Genomic DNA, 15659 nt, shown 5'->3' on the forward strand with positions numbered 1-15659 from the left:
CACATTAAGAAAATCCATGTAGGTCCCAAAAAATTCCAAACATTTTTTTGTTCAAAATGAATTTTTTAGAAAATATTTTTTCACTAACTACTGCGATTTTTTGATTAGTTTCTTTCTTTAATTTAAAAATATTGTTCAATCACAGTCTGAGGTCATACTTCTGCCCTTAAAATTGAATTAAAGCCTTTTGACTTGTCATTGTTTCAAAAAAATCCATCTTTCATAAATTATAAACAAAAACAAATTCAAATGACAATTTATTAAAATTTTATTTATTACAAGACATGTAATGTCGTTTTTTGTAACAACAATGAATGGCATGTTACATTATGTCTGAAACTGCAACGTCTTTTTTTTGGAACTGCTGCTTGGCGCAATTAATGAGTGATGGTTGTGGTGGCGGTGATGGCATTGAGGAGGGAAATATATTGTTACGGCCTTTACTGCAAATGGAAAAAAAACAGGCTAATACAATGCAAAAATCATTAAACATTAATTTTGTGATGTGTTTTTGTCTTTGTCTCTGTGATTATTGGTGTTGTTGCTGTTGCTTTAATAATGAACCACAGTTGGAAAAACTAAGAGGTGGAAGAAGAAGGTGTTTTAATTTTGGTGGTGTTGTGTTATTTATTTTTTTTTTTCTTTTGCTTTTGATTATTTGAAAGCTGACAATTATTGTTAAACATATATTTACACGCTGAGCTTTGGGGCTGGTTGCTTCTTTTGTTTTAGTATCTTGTAAGTTTGGCTCAAACAATGGGGCTTTGGGGAAAATAATGCATTACATAGACAATGGTGGAAGAAGAAGATGCATTACAAAATGTTACAAATATCAAAATTTACAAGATAAATATAATAGGCCGAATTGATTGAATTCACCTATAACAGAAGCTTCCAAAACACAATGGTAAAGACTTTTTCCTAAGAAACTAAAACCAATTCATAAAATCTCTTTTATATTATTTCCACACTGAAAAATTGTTAAAGGTAATTTTTATGACACGTGGATACGTCCCAATGTCAATTGTGATCATGAAAAATATTGAGTCGAGGGTACGTGTGTAGTACTGCTGCAATGATTACAATTACAACATTGATTGCCTAGGCATGAATATGATGTTGTTCAATAGGGGGAGCAGGAGGAAGAGGGGCAGAAGAATGGGAATCGTTGTTGGTTTTGATGTTTTCATGATGACAGTGCTAGGCAATATGCAACAACGTACGTGCTGTAGACGTTAATTATTATGAAGATGGTGCCTCTATATATTTCTTCTATAATTTTGAAGTGCAACAACCAACAAAACAACATTGTAGTTACAATGTCTTCTTCGACACCAAGACAATAAAAATAAAATATTTTTTTTAATATAAATAGATTTAAAAAAATATTTTTTAATAAACGTGGATTTTTAAAAAATATTTTTCTAATAAACGTGGATTTTTAAAAAATATTTTTCTAAATAAACGTGAATCTTTAAAAAATATTTTTCTAAATAAGCGTGGATTTTTAAAAAATATTTTTCTAATTAAACGTGGATTTTTAAAAAATATTTTTCTAAATAAACGTGGATTTTTAAAAAATATTTTTCTAATTAAACGTGGATTTTTAAAAAATATTTTTCATAATAAACGTGGATTTTTTAAAAAATATTTTTCATAATAAACGTGGATTTTTTAAAAAATATTTTTCATAATAAACGTGGATTTTTTAAAAAATATTTTTCATAATAAACGTGGATTTTTTAAAAAATATTTTTCATAATAAACGTGGATTTTTTAAAAAATATTTTTCATAATAAACGTTAAAGAAGAGCAAAACAACGAAATTAGTTTAAAATGTTACTTGACTCTCCATTTAGCTATTGTTTCCAGCAAAACATCTAGGTCCATCAACTTGGGCAAGCGTGGTATTGATGTTAAGCCTTCAACTCTAGCTAAAGAATGAGAGCGATTTTATTGAAATTTCGATTTACTTAAGTGCTTAGGATGAGACGCGAATAGTATTAGTTGTACAAAATGGTATTAATATCAAAGATGTAATTAATTGTACTATTTACAAAATATGTACATGGTTGCATTTTTAGCTGTTAAATTCAAATATTTAAACATATGTTGCGTAATATTAATTGAATTAGTGAAAACGTATACGTAAAGTATTAACATAAAATATGTACATAAGAGAAATTATAATAATAAAAGTTGATCCGCTTCAACGTGGATTTTTTAAAAAATATTTTTCATAATAAACGTGGATTTTTTAAAAAATATTTTTCATAATAAACGTGGATTTTTTAAAAAATATTTTTCATAATAAACGTGGATTTTTTAAAAAATATTTTTCATAATAAACGTGGATTTTTTAAAAAATATTTTTCATAATAAACGTGGATTTTTTAAAAAATATTTTTCATAATAAACGTGGATTTTTTAAAAAATATTTTTCATAATAAACGTGGATTTTTTAAAAAATATTTTTCATAATAAACGTGGATTTTTTAAAAAATATTTTTCATAATAAACGTGGATTTTTTAAAAAATATTTTTCATAATAAACGTGGATTTTTTAAAAAATATTTTTCATAATAAACGTGGATTTTTTAAAAAATATTTTTCATAATAAACGTGGATTTTTTAAAAAATATTTTTCATAATAAACGTGGATTTTTTAAAAAATATTTTTCATAATAAACGTGGATTTTTTAAAAAATATTTTTCATAATAAACGTGGATTTTTTAAAAAATATTTTTCATAATAAACGTGGATTTTTTAAAAAATATTTTTCATAATAAACGTGGATTTTTTAAAAAATATTTTTCATAATAAACGTGGATTTTTTAAAAAATATTTTTCATAATAAACGTGGATTTTTTAAAAGAGTTGGCAATGCCATCTTTTCCCAAAATTCTTCGTTTGCATTCGTGAAACCATCTCTCCATTTGCTTACCTCCCATGTGGTGATATTTTAATGAATGGCGCCTCAAGAAACGATGCCATTGTAATTGCAATTTCATTTTCATTCTCAATCTTTCACTTTGACTCTAATCGACATTTGAGATATTTATGCATGGTTAAACATGTTATTTGCACACATTAAACGAAATGGAAATCGCCAACGTTTACCGCAATGAAAATGAAAATAACATCAATTCTCTAAGCGTGATCTTGTCACGATCACAAAATCAACAACAAACAGACGAAAGAAGGAAAAATCAATTTTGACGCTTTTAAAGTCAAGTTTTTTTTTCTTCTCTGAAATGCTCTTCATTTCATTGCCACTTAATTGAGGAAAAGAAAAATTAAATGCAGATGGGGGAAAACGATCGAACCGCTCCGCAACCACCACCACCATATCTTAGAAAGAAACTCTATGCAGAGCATCCTCTAGCAGATTGACAGAATCCGGATTTAAAAGAAATGAAAAGTCTTAATCAAGTAATTGCCAACAATTGCTGCGAAAGCCAGCTGCCTTTGACTCGATGGCTGACTGGCTAGCTGGGTGTTTCTATTATGTGATGTGAAATAGAAGGGTAACATTTTTTTTTTTGCAGAGCACCCATCATCACCATCTACATAAAAATTAGTAGAAGGCTATGAATGAAATGAAAATCTTTCAACAAATGATGGCATCATCACCGTCATCATCAGACACCAGCCTCAGTATCATCAGCGTCAAAGATAAACATGACTATCTTCAGTTTCTGTATCAACACCAACCACATCATCTTGGAAAATTATTTCCATGATTAGACAAGTCGAATAGCTGAACAACACCATCACCATCATCATTTCTAATCATAGCTGTAGTCATATTGCAGATTGACTGGGTGGCTTGGAGTGCCTGACAGTTTCTATTACCCAGTCATGGCATCTTTTATCCATGCGAGATCATGAGAACCACCAATACCAATAACCATTAATAGTAATCTTTGGGTATATCAGAATTTTATAATATTTATTTGGAGAGTCGACCAGAAATGCTTAGTGGAATGTTAGAACGTTACGAGATGTAATAAGAATTGGACAGACTGGTGTTGAAATGAAAAATTAAGAAACTGAAATCTTTGTCAAAAGTGCTACGCAAAGTTCCCAAAGATAAGTGAAATCTACATTCAATGGGAGCTTAAAATAAGGGTTTAACATTTCATCTCTTAAATTGTATAAACTAAAGCTTCGTAGGTGGCTAAAAGAGAAAGTTTGGTCTTGAAACCGATCTCTCAGGATAGACTTTCAAACGCTTCGGTGAAAAGAGCTAACCTCACTTGCAAGAAGTTTCGTGAATTTTCTGTTTCATTTCAAATTTTAATGACCATAAAGTAAATAAAATTCGATACAAATAATTAAAAACCGTTTATATTAGAACGCCATCTAGTGAAATATATGAGAACACAACCATAACCTACCAAAGGTTTGTGACTAGGCTAAATGGCAATACTAAAAGGTTGGCAAGGTGTATTTGGCAACTACTGCTATAGAAAGGTTTATGTGTGGGCTAAAAGTGTCACCCACAAAATGTTGGCAACAAATTCTTGACACGCTACGCCATTTTCTTACTACTCCACGGTCAACAGGCAAATTACTTTTAGGGACCGACGAGGATGGTTAATTGTTTTTACTTTTTATGAACTTTTTAAGACCGTCATGGATTTGTTAAAGAATTTTTGTCAAAACCTACGTGGATTTTAATAGACTGAGGATTTAGACTAAGGTTGGATTCGCAGGTCGGGCAAAAACATCATATTTTCAACGGTGGCAAAATAACCCTCAGCTCCTGAGTATTCCAGTTATGCAAAAAAATCGGCGTGAACTCACTGATATGAGAGAAGTCTCCCGTGTCCCTTCATGGATGTGTATGGAAACATATGTATGTATGATGTTAAATACGGCAAACGATAGACTGTCACCTTGTGCGAAACCTCGTTTGATATTATAAGCCTCGGAGACGTTATTTCCTATCTCAACTGTTGATTTTGTGGCAATTAATGTTATCCTGCATAGTCATATTAATTTTGCAGGAATGCCAAACTCGGGCATGGCATGAAACATCTCTGAGCTTATAGTCGACCAACAGATGCAATGTGTCAATCTGTTTTGCAGGCGTCTTTACGACGGTTTGATGTAGAGTGAAGATTTGGTCTATTGTAAATATGGCAGGTCTACAACCGACTTTTCTCTTGACCATAGGTTTCAGTCGTTCACACAATTCGCTCGATAGCACTTTATATGCGATGTGTAGGAAACGTATGCCTCTTGTCTCCTTTCTGGTTCCCGGGACAGTATAGACTGAGACTTCAATCGTTGGGTATGCATTTCTTCAGCCAAATTTTGTTAATCAACTGATGCAAAGTCCTTATCCCCTTACATCCATTAGTTCCTGCAGTCTCATTGTTTTGATGTTTCAAACTTTGGAAACCTTTTCGGACTTCATTCAGGTTCCTGTACATGACGATTTTTTATACTACCGCTTTTTTCATTTCTGTCTTTGTATTGCCTAAAACACGTTTCCCCCTCTCCTACCAATTGCAGAGTAAAATTCACATGTTTTTTTTAATCCAACAACAAAAACTATTTTTTTAAAGCTTCCAGGATTATTGAACTACATATTTTACAAAAATCTACGTTTATTGAACAAAATATTAGAAAAAAGATCTACGTTTACTTAAGAAAATATTTTTTAAAAAAATCTATGTTTATTTAACAAAGTATTTTTTTAAAAATCTACGTTTATCAGACAAAATATTTTTAAGAACAATCTACAGTTACTGAACAACAAAATATTTTAAAAAAACCAAGTTGTTGAACAAAATATTTTTTAAAAAATCTACATTTTTTGAACCATATATTTTTTTAAATTTACGTTTGTTGTACAACATATTTTAAAAAATCCATTTATTAAAAAAAATATTTTTTATAAAAAATCCACGGTTGTTGAACAAAATATTTAAAAAAAACCACGTTAATTTAAGGAAAAATGAAAAATCTACATTTATTAAAAAAATATTTTTTTAAAAAATCCACGTTAAAAAATAAAAAATCAAATTTTTAAAAAAATATTTTTTTTTAAATCCACGCTAATTTCAAAAAATAAAAAATCAAATTTATAAAAAAATATTTTTTTAAGAAATCCAAGTTTATTAAACAAACTATTTAAAAAAACCCACGTTCCTTGAAGGAACAATTAAAAATCTACATTTATTAAAAAATATTTTTTTTAAATCCACGTTAATTAAAGAAACATTTAAAAATCCACGATAATTAAAAAAAAAAAATAAATCCGCATTTATTGAAATTTCTTCTTAAAAATCCACGTTTATTTAAAAAAATATATTTTACAAAAATCTACGTTTATTGAAGGGATACTTTAAAAAATTATACGATAATTAACTAAAAATCCAAATTTATTGAAAAAATATTTAAAATTCACATTAATTAAAAAATATTTTTTAAAAAATCCACGTTAATTAAAAAGCACTTTTTAAGAAATCAACTTTAATTAAAAAATTTTTTAATTAAAAATATTTTTTAAGATATTCGCGTAAATTAAAAAATATTTTTTAAACCCACGCTAATTAATATAAATTGAAAAAATCCACGTTAAATAATAAACTATTGTTTAAAAAATCCACGTTAAATAATAATATATTTTTTAAAAAATCCACGTTAAATAATAAAATATTTTTTAAAAACGTGGATTTTTTAAACCAACTAAAAAATATGTTTTAAAATAATATTTTTTTTTAAATTCACGGTTATTACAAAATATTTTTTAAAACGTCCACGTTTATTCAATTATATTTTTTAAAAACCACGTTTATTAAAAATATTTTTTAAAAAATCCACGTTAATTAAACAATATTTTTCCAAATTCCATATTTATTAAAAAATAATTTTTCAAAATCTACGTTAATTAAAATATATATTTTTTTAAATATTTCCTAAAATAATCCACGTTAATTAATATATATTTTTTTAAAAATATTTCCTAAAAACATCCACGTTAATAAAAAATATTTTTTTTAAAAAATCCACGTTTATTGAAAAAAATATTTTTTTAAATAATCCACGTTTATTGAAAAATATATTTTTTTAAATAATCCACGTTTATTGAAAAAAAAAATTTCCAAAAAATCCACGTTTATTGAAAAAAATATTATTTAAAAAATCCACGTTTATTGAAAAAAATATTTTCTAAAAAATCCACGTTTATTGAAAAAAATATTATTTAAAAAATCCACTTTTATTGAAAAAAATATTTTTAAAAAAATCCACGCTTATTGAAAAGATATTTTTTTTAAAAAATCCACGTTTATTGAAACAATATTTTTTAAAAAATCCACGTTTATTGAAACAATATTTTTTAAAAAATCCACTTTTATTAAAAAAATATTTTTTAAAAAAATCCACGTTTATTGAAACAATATTTTTAAAAAAACAAAAATCAACGTTTTTTGAAAATATATTTCTAAAAAAATCCAGGTTTATTGAAAATATTTTTTAAAAAAATCCACGTTTATTGAAATAATATTTTTTTAAAAAATCCACGTTTATTGAAAAATTATTTTTAAAAAATCCACGTTTATTGAAAAATTATTTTTAAAAAATCCACGATTATTTGAAAAATGCCTTTAAAAACTCCACGATTATTTGAAAAATTCCTTTACAAATCCTGTTTAAAAAATATTTTTTATATTTTATTGAAGGTTTTTTCTCATCTTTTCCTTCTCCATTTATTACCTTAGTATAAATTATGAACAAATGTATGTGTTGCATTAAATGTTTAATTATAGATGTAAGGTTTTTAAACCATCTCTTTAAGTACAAATTTTAATGTAAGCAAAATATGAATTTAATAAAAACAAATATTTTTAAAAAGTCCAACTTTTTTTTGAGAAATAAAAATGAAACATTTAAAAATCCACGTTAATTAAAGAAAAAATTAAAAATCCGCGTTTATTGATAAAATATTTTTAAAAAAATCCATGTTTATTGAAAAAAATATTTTTTAATAATCCACGTTTATTGAAAGAATGCTTTAAAAAAGTATATGAAATCCACATTTATTGGACAAATAGTTTTTAAAAAAAATCCAGGTTTATTGAAAAAATGTTTTTAAAAAATTAACGATTATATGAAAAAATGTTTTTAAAAAATTAACGGTTATATGAAAAATTCCTTTAAAAAATCCACGTTTATTTGAAAAGTTCTTTTAAAATATCCACGTTTGCTTAAAAAATATTTCCAGGTTTATTGAACAAAATATTTGTTAAAAGACTCTACTTTTATTGAAAAAAAAATTTAATCCACTTTTTTTGAACAATTTTTTTTAAATCCATTTATAAAAAATATTTTTTTTAAACCACGTTTTTTGAACAACTTTGTTTTTTAAGTCCATTTACTAAAAAAATATTTTTTTAAATCCACGTTTGTTGAACAAAATATTTAAAAAAAATTCGTTAATTTAAGAAAAATTTGAAAATCCACATTTATTAAAAAAAATATTTTTTTTAAAAATCCACATTTATTAAAAAAATATATTTTTTTAAATCCACGTTAATAAAAAAATTAAAAAAACACATTTATTAAAAAAATATGTTACAAAAAAACCACGTCTGTTGAACAAACTATTTAAAAGACCCACGTCAATTAAAAAAAATATATTTTTATACCCTCAGCCTTTAGGCTAAGGAGGGTATTTACACTTTGATACGACGAAAATGTGCCGCATCGAAATAATGGTTTTAGACCCCAAGTATGTTTGGACGAAATGTGTTTCAGACAATTTGGAGTCGATCTAGCAATGTCCGTCCGTCTGTCTGTCTGTCTGTCCTGCTGGCTGGAGCGCACGATAACTCTCGAACGGATGAACCGATTCGGTTCAAATTTTGGCTTTCGTAATATTTTGTCCAAACTTAGTTTTAATTCGAAGATGAGCTACATCGGTCCACTCCTTCCGGTACCTCCCCCACAAGAGATCGAAAATGTTCGAAAAGTTTGTGCGCAGGATAACTCTTGGAGGAAGTAACCGATTAGGTCCATACTTAGCACATCGTGAAATTTCTACCAGACTTAGATGAGGTTCCAATATGGACTCAATCGGTCCATTCCTTCGGGTGCCTCCCACACAAAATTTCGGAAAAGTTCAGTTTAGGACCTGTTCACGAATCGCTTTGATTTTTGTTGCAGTAACTTCGATTCACTGTCGTCTATACGACAGTACAAGCTTCATCAGGGGCAAGTCCATACTTCGTGAGAAAATAGCCTGAAAGTTACGAAAAACCACTATGATACCGTGTATAGTGGTTGGAGCGCAAGATAACTCTTGAACGGATCTGCCGATTCGTCTAAAATTTGGCCTTCGTAATATTTTTTCCAAACTTAGTTTAAGTTCGACGATAAGCCATATCAGTCTACTCCTTCAGGTACCTCCCCCCAAGAGTTCAAAAATGTTCTAGAAAGTTCTGCGCATGATAACTCTTGATGGTAGCGACCGATTTGGTCCATACTTTACCCATCCCAGTATATCTACCAAATATATATCAGGTTCGAATATGGACTACATTTGTCCACTCCTTCGGGTGCCTCCCAAAAAATATTTTGAATAGGTTAACTTTAAGAACTGCTTTAGAATCAATTTGATTTTTGTTGAAGCAACTTCCATTCAATGCCTCAGTTACGACGGTAAAAGTTTTTCAGGGGCAAGTCCATACTTCTTGAGAAAACAACCCTAAAAGTGTAAAAACGCTCTATGGCACCATGTAGTGGCTGGAGAGCACGACAACTCCCGAACCAAATACTGAGTTGATCCACACTTTGCATATCGTAATATTTATTGGAATATTAGATGAAATTCGAAGGTGGTGCTTCTTGTAGGTCCAATCCTTCCGGTACCTCCCGCACCAAAAATCGATAATATTAGCTAAAATAGTACACGCGATATTTGTCGGTTCATACGCTTAAAATTGTCAAAACCCCTTAAATATATGTATACGTTTTTGGAAAAAAGTGTTTCAATTCACACAGGCTGAGGGTATATTTCTGTCGGCAAAGCCGACTGATCCTTTTTTACTTGTTTAAACTCACGCTAATTAAAATAAATTGAAAAAATCCACGTTAAATAAAAAAATATTTTTTAAAAAATCCAAGTTAATTAAAAAATATTTTTTAAAAATCACCGTTAATTAAAAAATATTTTAAAAAAATCCACGTTTATTAAAAAAATTCACGTTTATTCAAATATATTTATTAAAAACCACGTTTATTAAAAATATTTTTTAAAAAATCCACGTTAAATAAAAAATAATTTTTAAAAATCTACGTTAATTAAAATATATTTTTTCAAAAATATTTCTTGATAATCCACATTATTAAAACAAAATTTTTTTAAAAAATCCACGTTAATAAAAAAAATATTTTTTCAAAATCCATGTTTATTAAAAAATAATTTTTAAAAATCTACGTTAATTAAAATATATTTCTTGAAAATCCACGTTATTAAAAAATAGTTTTTAAAAAATCCACGTTGATTAAAGAATATTTTTTAAAAAATCCACGTTGATTAAAGAAAATTTTTTAAAAAATCCACGTTAATTAAAGAACATTTTTTAAAAAATCTACGTTAATTCAAAAATAATTTTTAAAACATCCACGTTTATTAAAAAATCCACGTTTATAAAAATATCTACGTTTATTAACAAATAGTTTTTAAAAATCCGCGTTTATTAAAAAATAAATTTTAAGAAAACCACGTTTATTAAAACATAATTTTTAAAAAATCCACGTTAATTCAAAAATAATTGTTAAAAAATCCACGTATTTTTAAACGTCGATTTTTAAAATTTTTTAATGTCGATCTAAAAACAATATTTATTAAATAATATTTTCTACAAATCCACTTTAAAAAAAATTTTTAAAAATCCACGGATTTAAAAAATAAACAACGAGGATTTAAAAGAAGGATAATAAAAAATGTGGATTTTTAATAATAAAATTGTTTTTAATAAACGTGGATTTAAGAAAAAAATTTTAACAAAAAGCGTGGGTTTTTAAAAAAATATTTTTGGGACATTTAGAAAATATTTTTTAACAAACGTGATTTAAAAAAATATTTTAACATGGCTTAAAAACGTGATTTTTAATAAAATTTATTTTTATAAGCGTGTATTAAAAAAATATTCCTTAAAAAATAATTGATTTCTAATTTTTTTATTATAAACGCCGTGGAATTTTAACAAAAACATATATTATCCACGTTTATTTGAAAAAATCTTTTAAAAAATCCACGTTTGTTTTAAAAATAATTTTAAAATACCTTGTTTATTAAAAACAATATATATAAAAAATCAAAGTTTTTTAAAAAATCCGCGTTAATTAAAAAAATATATTTTTAAAAAATCCACGTTTTTTAAAATTTTTTTTTTAATAAACGTGGATTTAAGAAAACAATTTTTAACAAAAAGCGTGGGTTTTTAAAAAAATATTTTTGGGACATTTAGAAAATATTTTTTAACAAACGTGATTTAAAAAAATATTTTAACATGGCTTAAAAACGTGATTTTTAATAAAATTTATTTTTATAAGCGTGTATTAAAAAAATATTCCTTAAAAAATAATTGATTTCTAATTTTTTTATTATAAACGCCGTGGAATTTTAACAAAAACATATATTATCCACGTTTATTTGAAAAAATCTTTTAAAAAATCCACGTTTGTTTTAAAAATAATTTTAAAATACCTTGTTTATTAAAAACAATATATATAAAAAATCAAAGTTTTTTAAAAAATATTTTTAAAAAATCCGCGTTAATTAAAAAAATATATTTTTAAAAAATCCACGTTTTTTTAAATTTTTTTTTTTTAATAAACGTGGATTTAAGAAAACAATTTTTAACAAAAAGCGTGGGTTTTTAAAAAAATATTTTTGGGACATTTAGAAAATATTTTTTAACAAACGTGATTTAAAAAAATATTTAAACATGGCTTAAAAATGGCTTAGATGGCACCAATTGTAGTGGACAATTATTGCCCTTTTCGCCATTTCCTCCCTACTTCCATGAAAATCACTATTCCTATTTGCCTTTATTTGTTAAAAAATAAGCTTACCCAAAGAAAACAATTCAACAAAATGAGTTTTGTATTAATTTGAAATTTAATCCTTTATTATAAATCAAAATCAATGAAAGGAAATAATTATCTTCTTGACATCAAGCCACAGAGATTTCCATAGCACATTTTCCTTTCGTTCTTATCTTTTAAGCAATCCTTTCTATTTTTATGATGGAAAATTTGCATAAAAATATTTATTTGTTGTGTAGATTTTTGATATTTTTATCTCAGGGATTTTATCAATAATGTAGGATAGACGGCATATCGGTTTTCTACTGACTGCCGCCTCCGTTGTTGTTGTTGTTGTGAAGTGGCTTCTATTGCCGGCAGTTGGCGTTTCCTTTTCACTAGACGTCGACGGGCAATGTCGTGAAAATTTATGTTATAAAAATAAACATCACTTTTTCTTTCTGTGAAACTGAAAACACCATAGTGACCAGCACCACCAGACTGGACTACTAGCCGGGTCTGGTCAGACCAGACCAGAAAGAAAAAACATTGAAATAAAAAACACATAAACGCCAAGAAACAATTTAAACAATCTTAAAAGTCAAATGTCTTAAGACACTTAGCTTAGCAGAAAACAAAAAAAAAACGGGTAATAAGAAGTTCAGTTTGAAAGGAGGAGGGAAGAGAGAAGAATGCAACTGAAGATTTTCAACCGTGTATAGCTTAGAAATACACATTGGAAAGTGGAAATAATTTCCATTGCCAACACCATCAAACGGAATGCCAAGACCAGACAAGACTGCAATTGGCGCACAGTGCAGAAGGCATGTGGTCGATTTACTCTTCTTGCTAGAAAGATCAATTGAATAAGTGACCGAACGACCGACCGGCCGACTGAGCAACGTTTCGGCCAAATACTTAACTTGCCAATAAGCTATGCAATACCAACACCACCACCAGCATTAATACCGCAGATTGCCGTCATCTATCTTCTGAAACAAAAAATAACAACAAAACCACAAATGTAATGTGACGGCATTTAAGGAGACCTCAGCCAGAAAATAAATTCATACCTAAGCCTAAGAAATAGAAACTTGTATAGAAACAGAAGAAGTGTAATTTGACTTCTTTTCATTAGAAGTGGAAGAAAAAGAAGAAACAGCAACAGCCAGCATCAATTGCATGGCTTGGTAATTGCCTCCTCTTTGGTGCAGAAGCACAGCAGCTGCCACATTGACTTTGTCTGGCTGGGTTAGGTTAGGCCGCATGAGACATTGGTGCTGATCTGTGGCATGTTACAATCAATTTCGCTAGTTTTTTGTCTTGAATTGTCTGTCGGTTTTAGTTGTGGCAGACGCCAAGTGCTATAGGTTAGATTAGAAAGTTGTGGTTACAGCGAGGATCGTTATTGAGAAAGGGTGTTGCCTAAAAATTAACTTAATATCTAGAAAAATCTTTATAAATGCATTGGAAATATAATTTGTATTAAGCCACGACAAAATTTGTTATAAGTTTTTAACTGAAATCAGCTAAATTGGGATTTCTACCAGGGAAAACTTCAATTCAACACAGTTTTTATTTCACGTTCATGTAGATCACTAGGTGCCGTATGTTGAAGTTATACCAGAATTCAAGAATCTCTTGTAATCTTCGCCTACTTTAGCACACCCTTTCACCAGCATCTTCAATGTACTTGTTTTTTGTTCATCTCCCTCTTCAATCTGTCTGTTGTCTTTGCCACCTATCAGTTATGTCTATCGTTGTGATGCTGGTGTTGGCATTCTTTAAATGCCTCTCAATAACTACAGATTTTATTGCAATGTTCCCTCATTTCAATTGCCTACCTGCCTGCCACACACTTTCAGCTAACGAAGCATCCACATTGATCTGCCACTTCTTCATGCCTTTCTAAATAATTCTTGAAAGTTCGTTTTTATTGCAGTTCCACATAAAAACACCAGAGATCAACAAGATTCCATGCTAGTCAGTCTTCCTGCAAGCCAACAAACCAACCTATCCCAAATGACACAAAAAGACAATAAGGAACTCCGGTTTTGTGCGACATTCAAGAAAAAATCAACAGATCTCAATCATGGCTTCACAGCTTATTGGCAATCAATGAACCACCCAAGCATTCTTTGAATAGAAACCAGGCACATAGTTTGTAGCCTGGTTTGATTGCTAATGAAATGGTTTGTGTTGAAAGTTCCCTGTCATTTAGTGTATGCGTTTGAAAAAAAGACAGAGGACAGCTGAGGAAAATATCCACAGGCTCTCTAATAAAGACTGGAAAGGTAGAATGAGATACGGCTATCAGCTGTCCCAACTTTGTATAGATTTTCCTCGTGAGGAGAATATTGATTCAACGACATCTAGCGCTAATTATGGTGGAATGTTCATGCAAAGTGCATAGGCGAAAGGTTTGTGTACAGGATAAAGGATGGATAAGTGTAGTTGGTAACATTTGCTGTTGGCAACTATTGCACGTTCCGGCATTTACTAACTACTTCTTTGAGAAATATTCTAAAACAGTTTTTTTTTTTTTTTAAACCGAGTTAATTAAAAAATATTTTTAAAAAAATTCCAAGTTAATTAAAAAATATTTTTTAAAAACACAATTTTAAATAAAATTTCTTTTTTTAATATTTTTTAAAAGATCCACGTTAATTAAAAAATATTTTATAAAAAATCCACTTTTAGTAAAAAATATTTTTTAAAATATCCACTTTTAGTAAAAAATATTTTTTAAATAATCCACGTTTAGTAAAAAATATTTGTAAAATATCCACTTTTAGTAAAAAAGTGTTATTTTAAAAAAACCACTTTTATTACAAAATATTTTGTAAAAAATTCACTTTTAGTAAAAAAAGATTTTTTAGAGAATACACTTTTTATAAAAATTATTTTTTAGAAAATGCACTTTTTATTATTTTTTTTTAAATCCAAGTAAGAAATATTTATTAAAAAATCCACTTTTAGTAACAAATATTTTTTTAAAAAATCCGTGTTAAGTAAAAAATATTTTTTAAAATATCCACTTTTAGGAAAAAGTGCTTTTTAAAAATAAACTTTTAGGAAAATGTATTTTTTAAAAAATCCATGTTTATTAAATATAATGTTTAAAAAATCCATGTTTATTAAATATAATGTTTAAAAAATCCACGTTTATTAAAAAATAATGTTTAAAAAATCCACTTTTATTAAAAAAAAAATTAAAAAAATCCAAGTTTATTAAAAACATTTTTTAAAAAATCCACGTTTATTAAAAAATAATTTTTAAAAAATTCACGTTTATTAAAAAATAATTTTTAAAAAATCCACGTTTGTTATAAAATAATTTTTAAAAAATCCACGTTTATTAAAAAATAATTTTTAAAAAATTCACGTTTATTAAAAAATAATTTTTAAAAAATCCACGTCTATTAAAAATAATTTTTAAAAAATCCACGTTTATTAAAAAATAATTTTTAAAAAATCCACGTTTATTAAAAAATAATTTTTAAAAAATCCACGTTTATTAAAAAATAATTTTTAAAAAATCCACGTTTATTAAAAAATAATTTTTAAAAAATCCACGTTTATTAAAAAATAATTTTTAAAAAATCCACGT

The 15659-nt window shown here is 27.2% G+C and overlaps 1 long non-coding RNA gene across 1 annotated transcript in view; it reads right to left on the reverse strand.

Annotated features, from left to right (window-relative positions):
- Positions 1-244: 244 nt before the first annotated feature.
- Positions 245-15659, reverse strand: part of LOC141393820 (uncharacterized) — an 80833-nt gene continuing 65418 nt past the window's right edge. The window contains exon 2 of the long non-coding RNA XR_012410197.1: positions 245-443. This is a non-coding gene — a long non-coding RNA (uncharacterized lncRNA). The remainder of the gene's footprint in view (positions 444-15659) is intronic.

Source organism: Musca autumnalis, unplaced genomic scaffold, assembly GCF_047663935.1.
Source record: "Musca autumnalis isolate F117 unplaced genomic scaffold, ASM4766393v1 scaffold_2, whole genome shotgun sequence".
NCBI lineage: Eukaryota > Metazoa > Arthropoda > Insecta > Diptera > Muscidae > Musca > Musca autumnalis.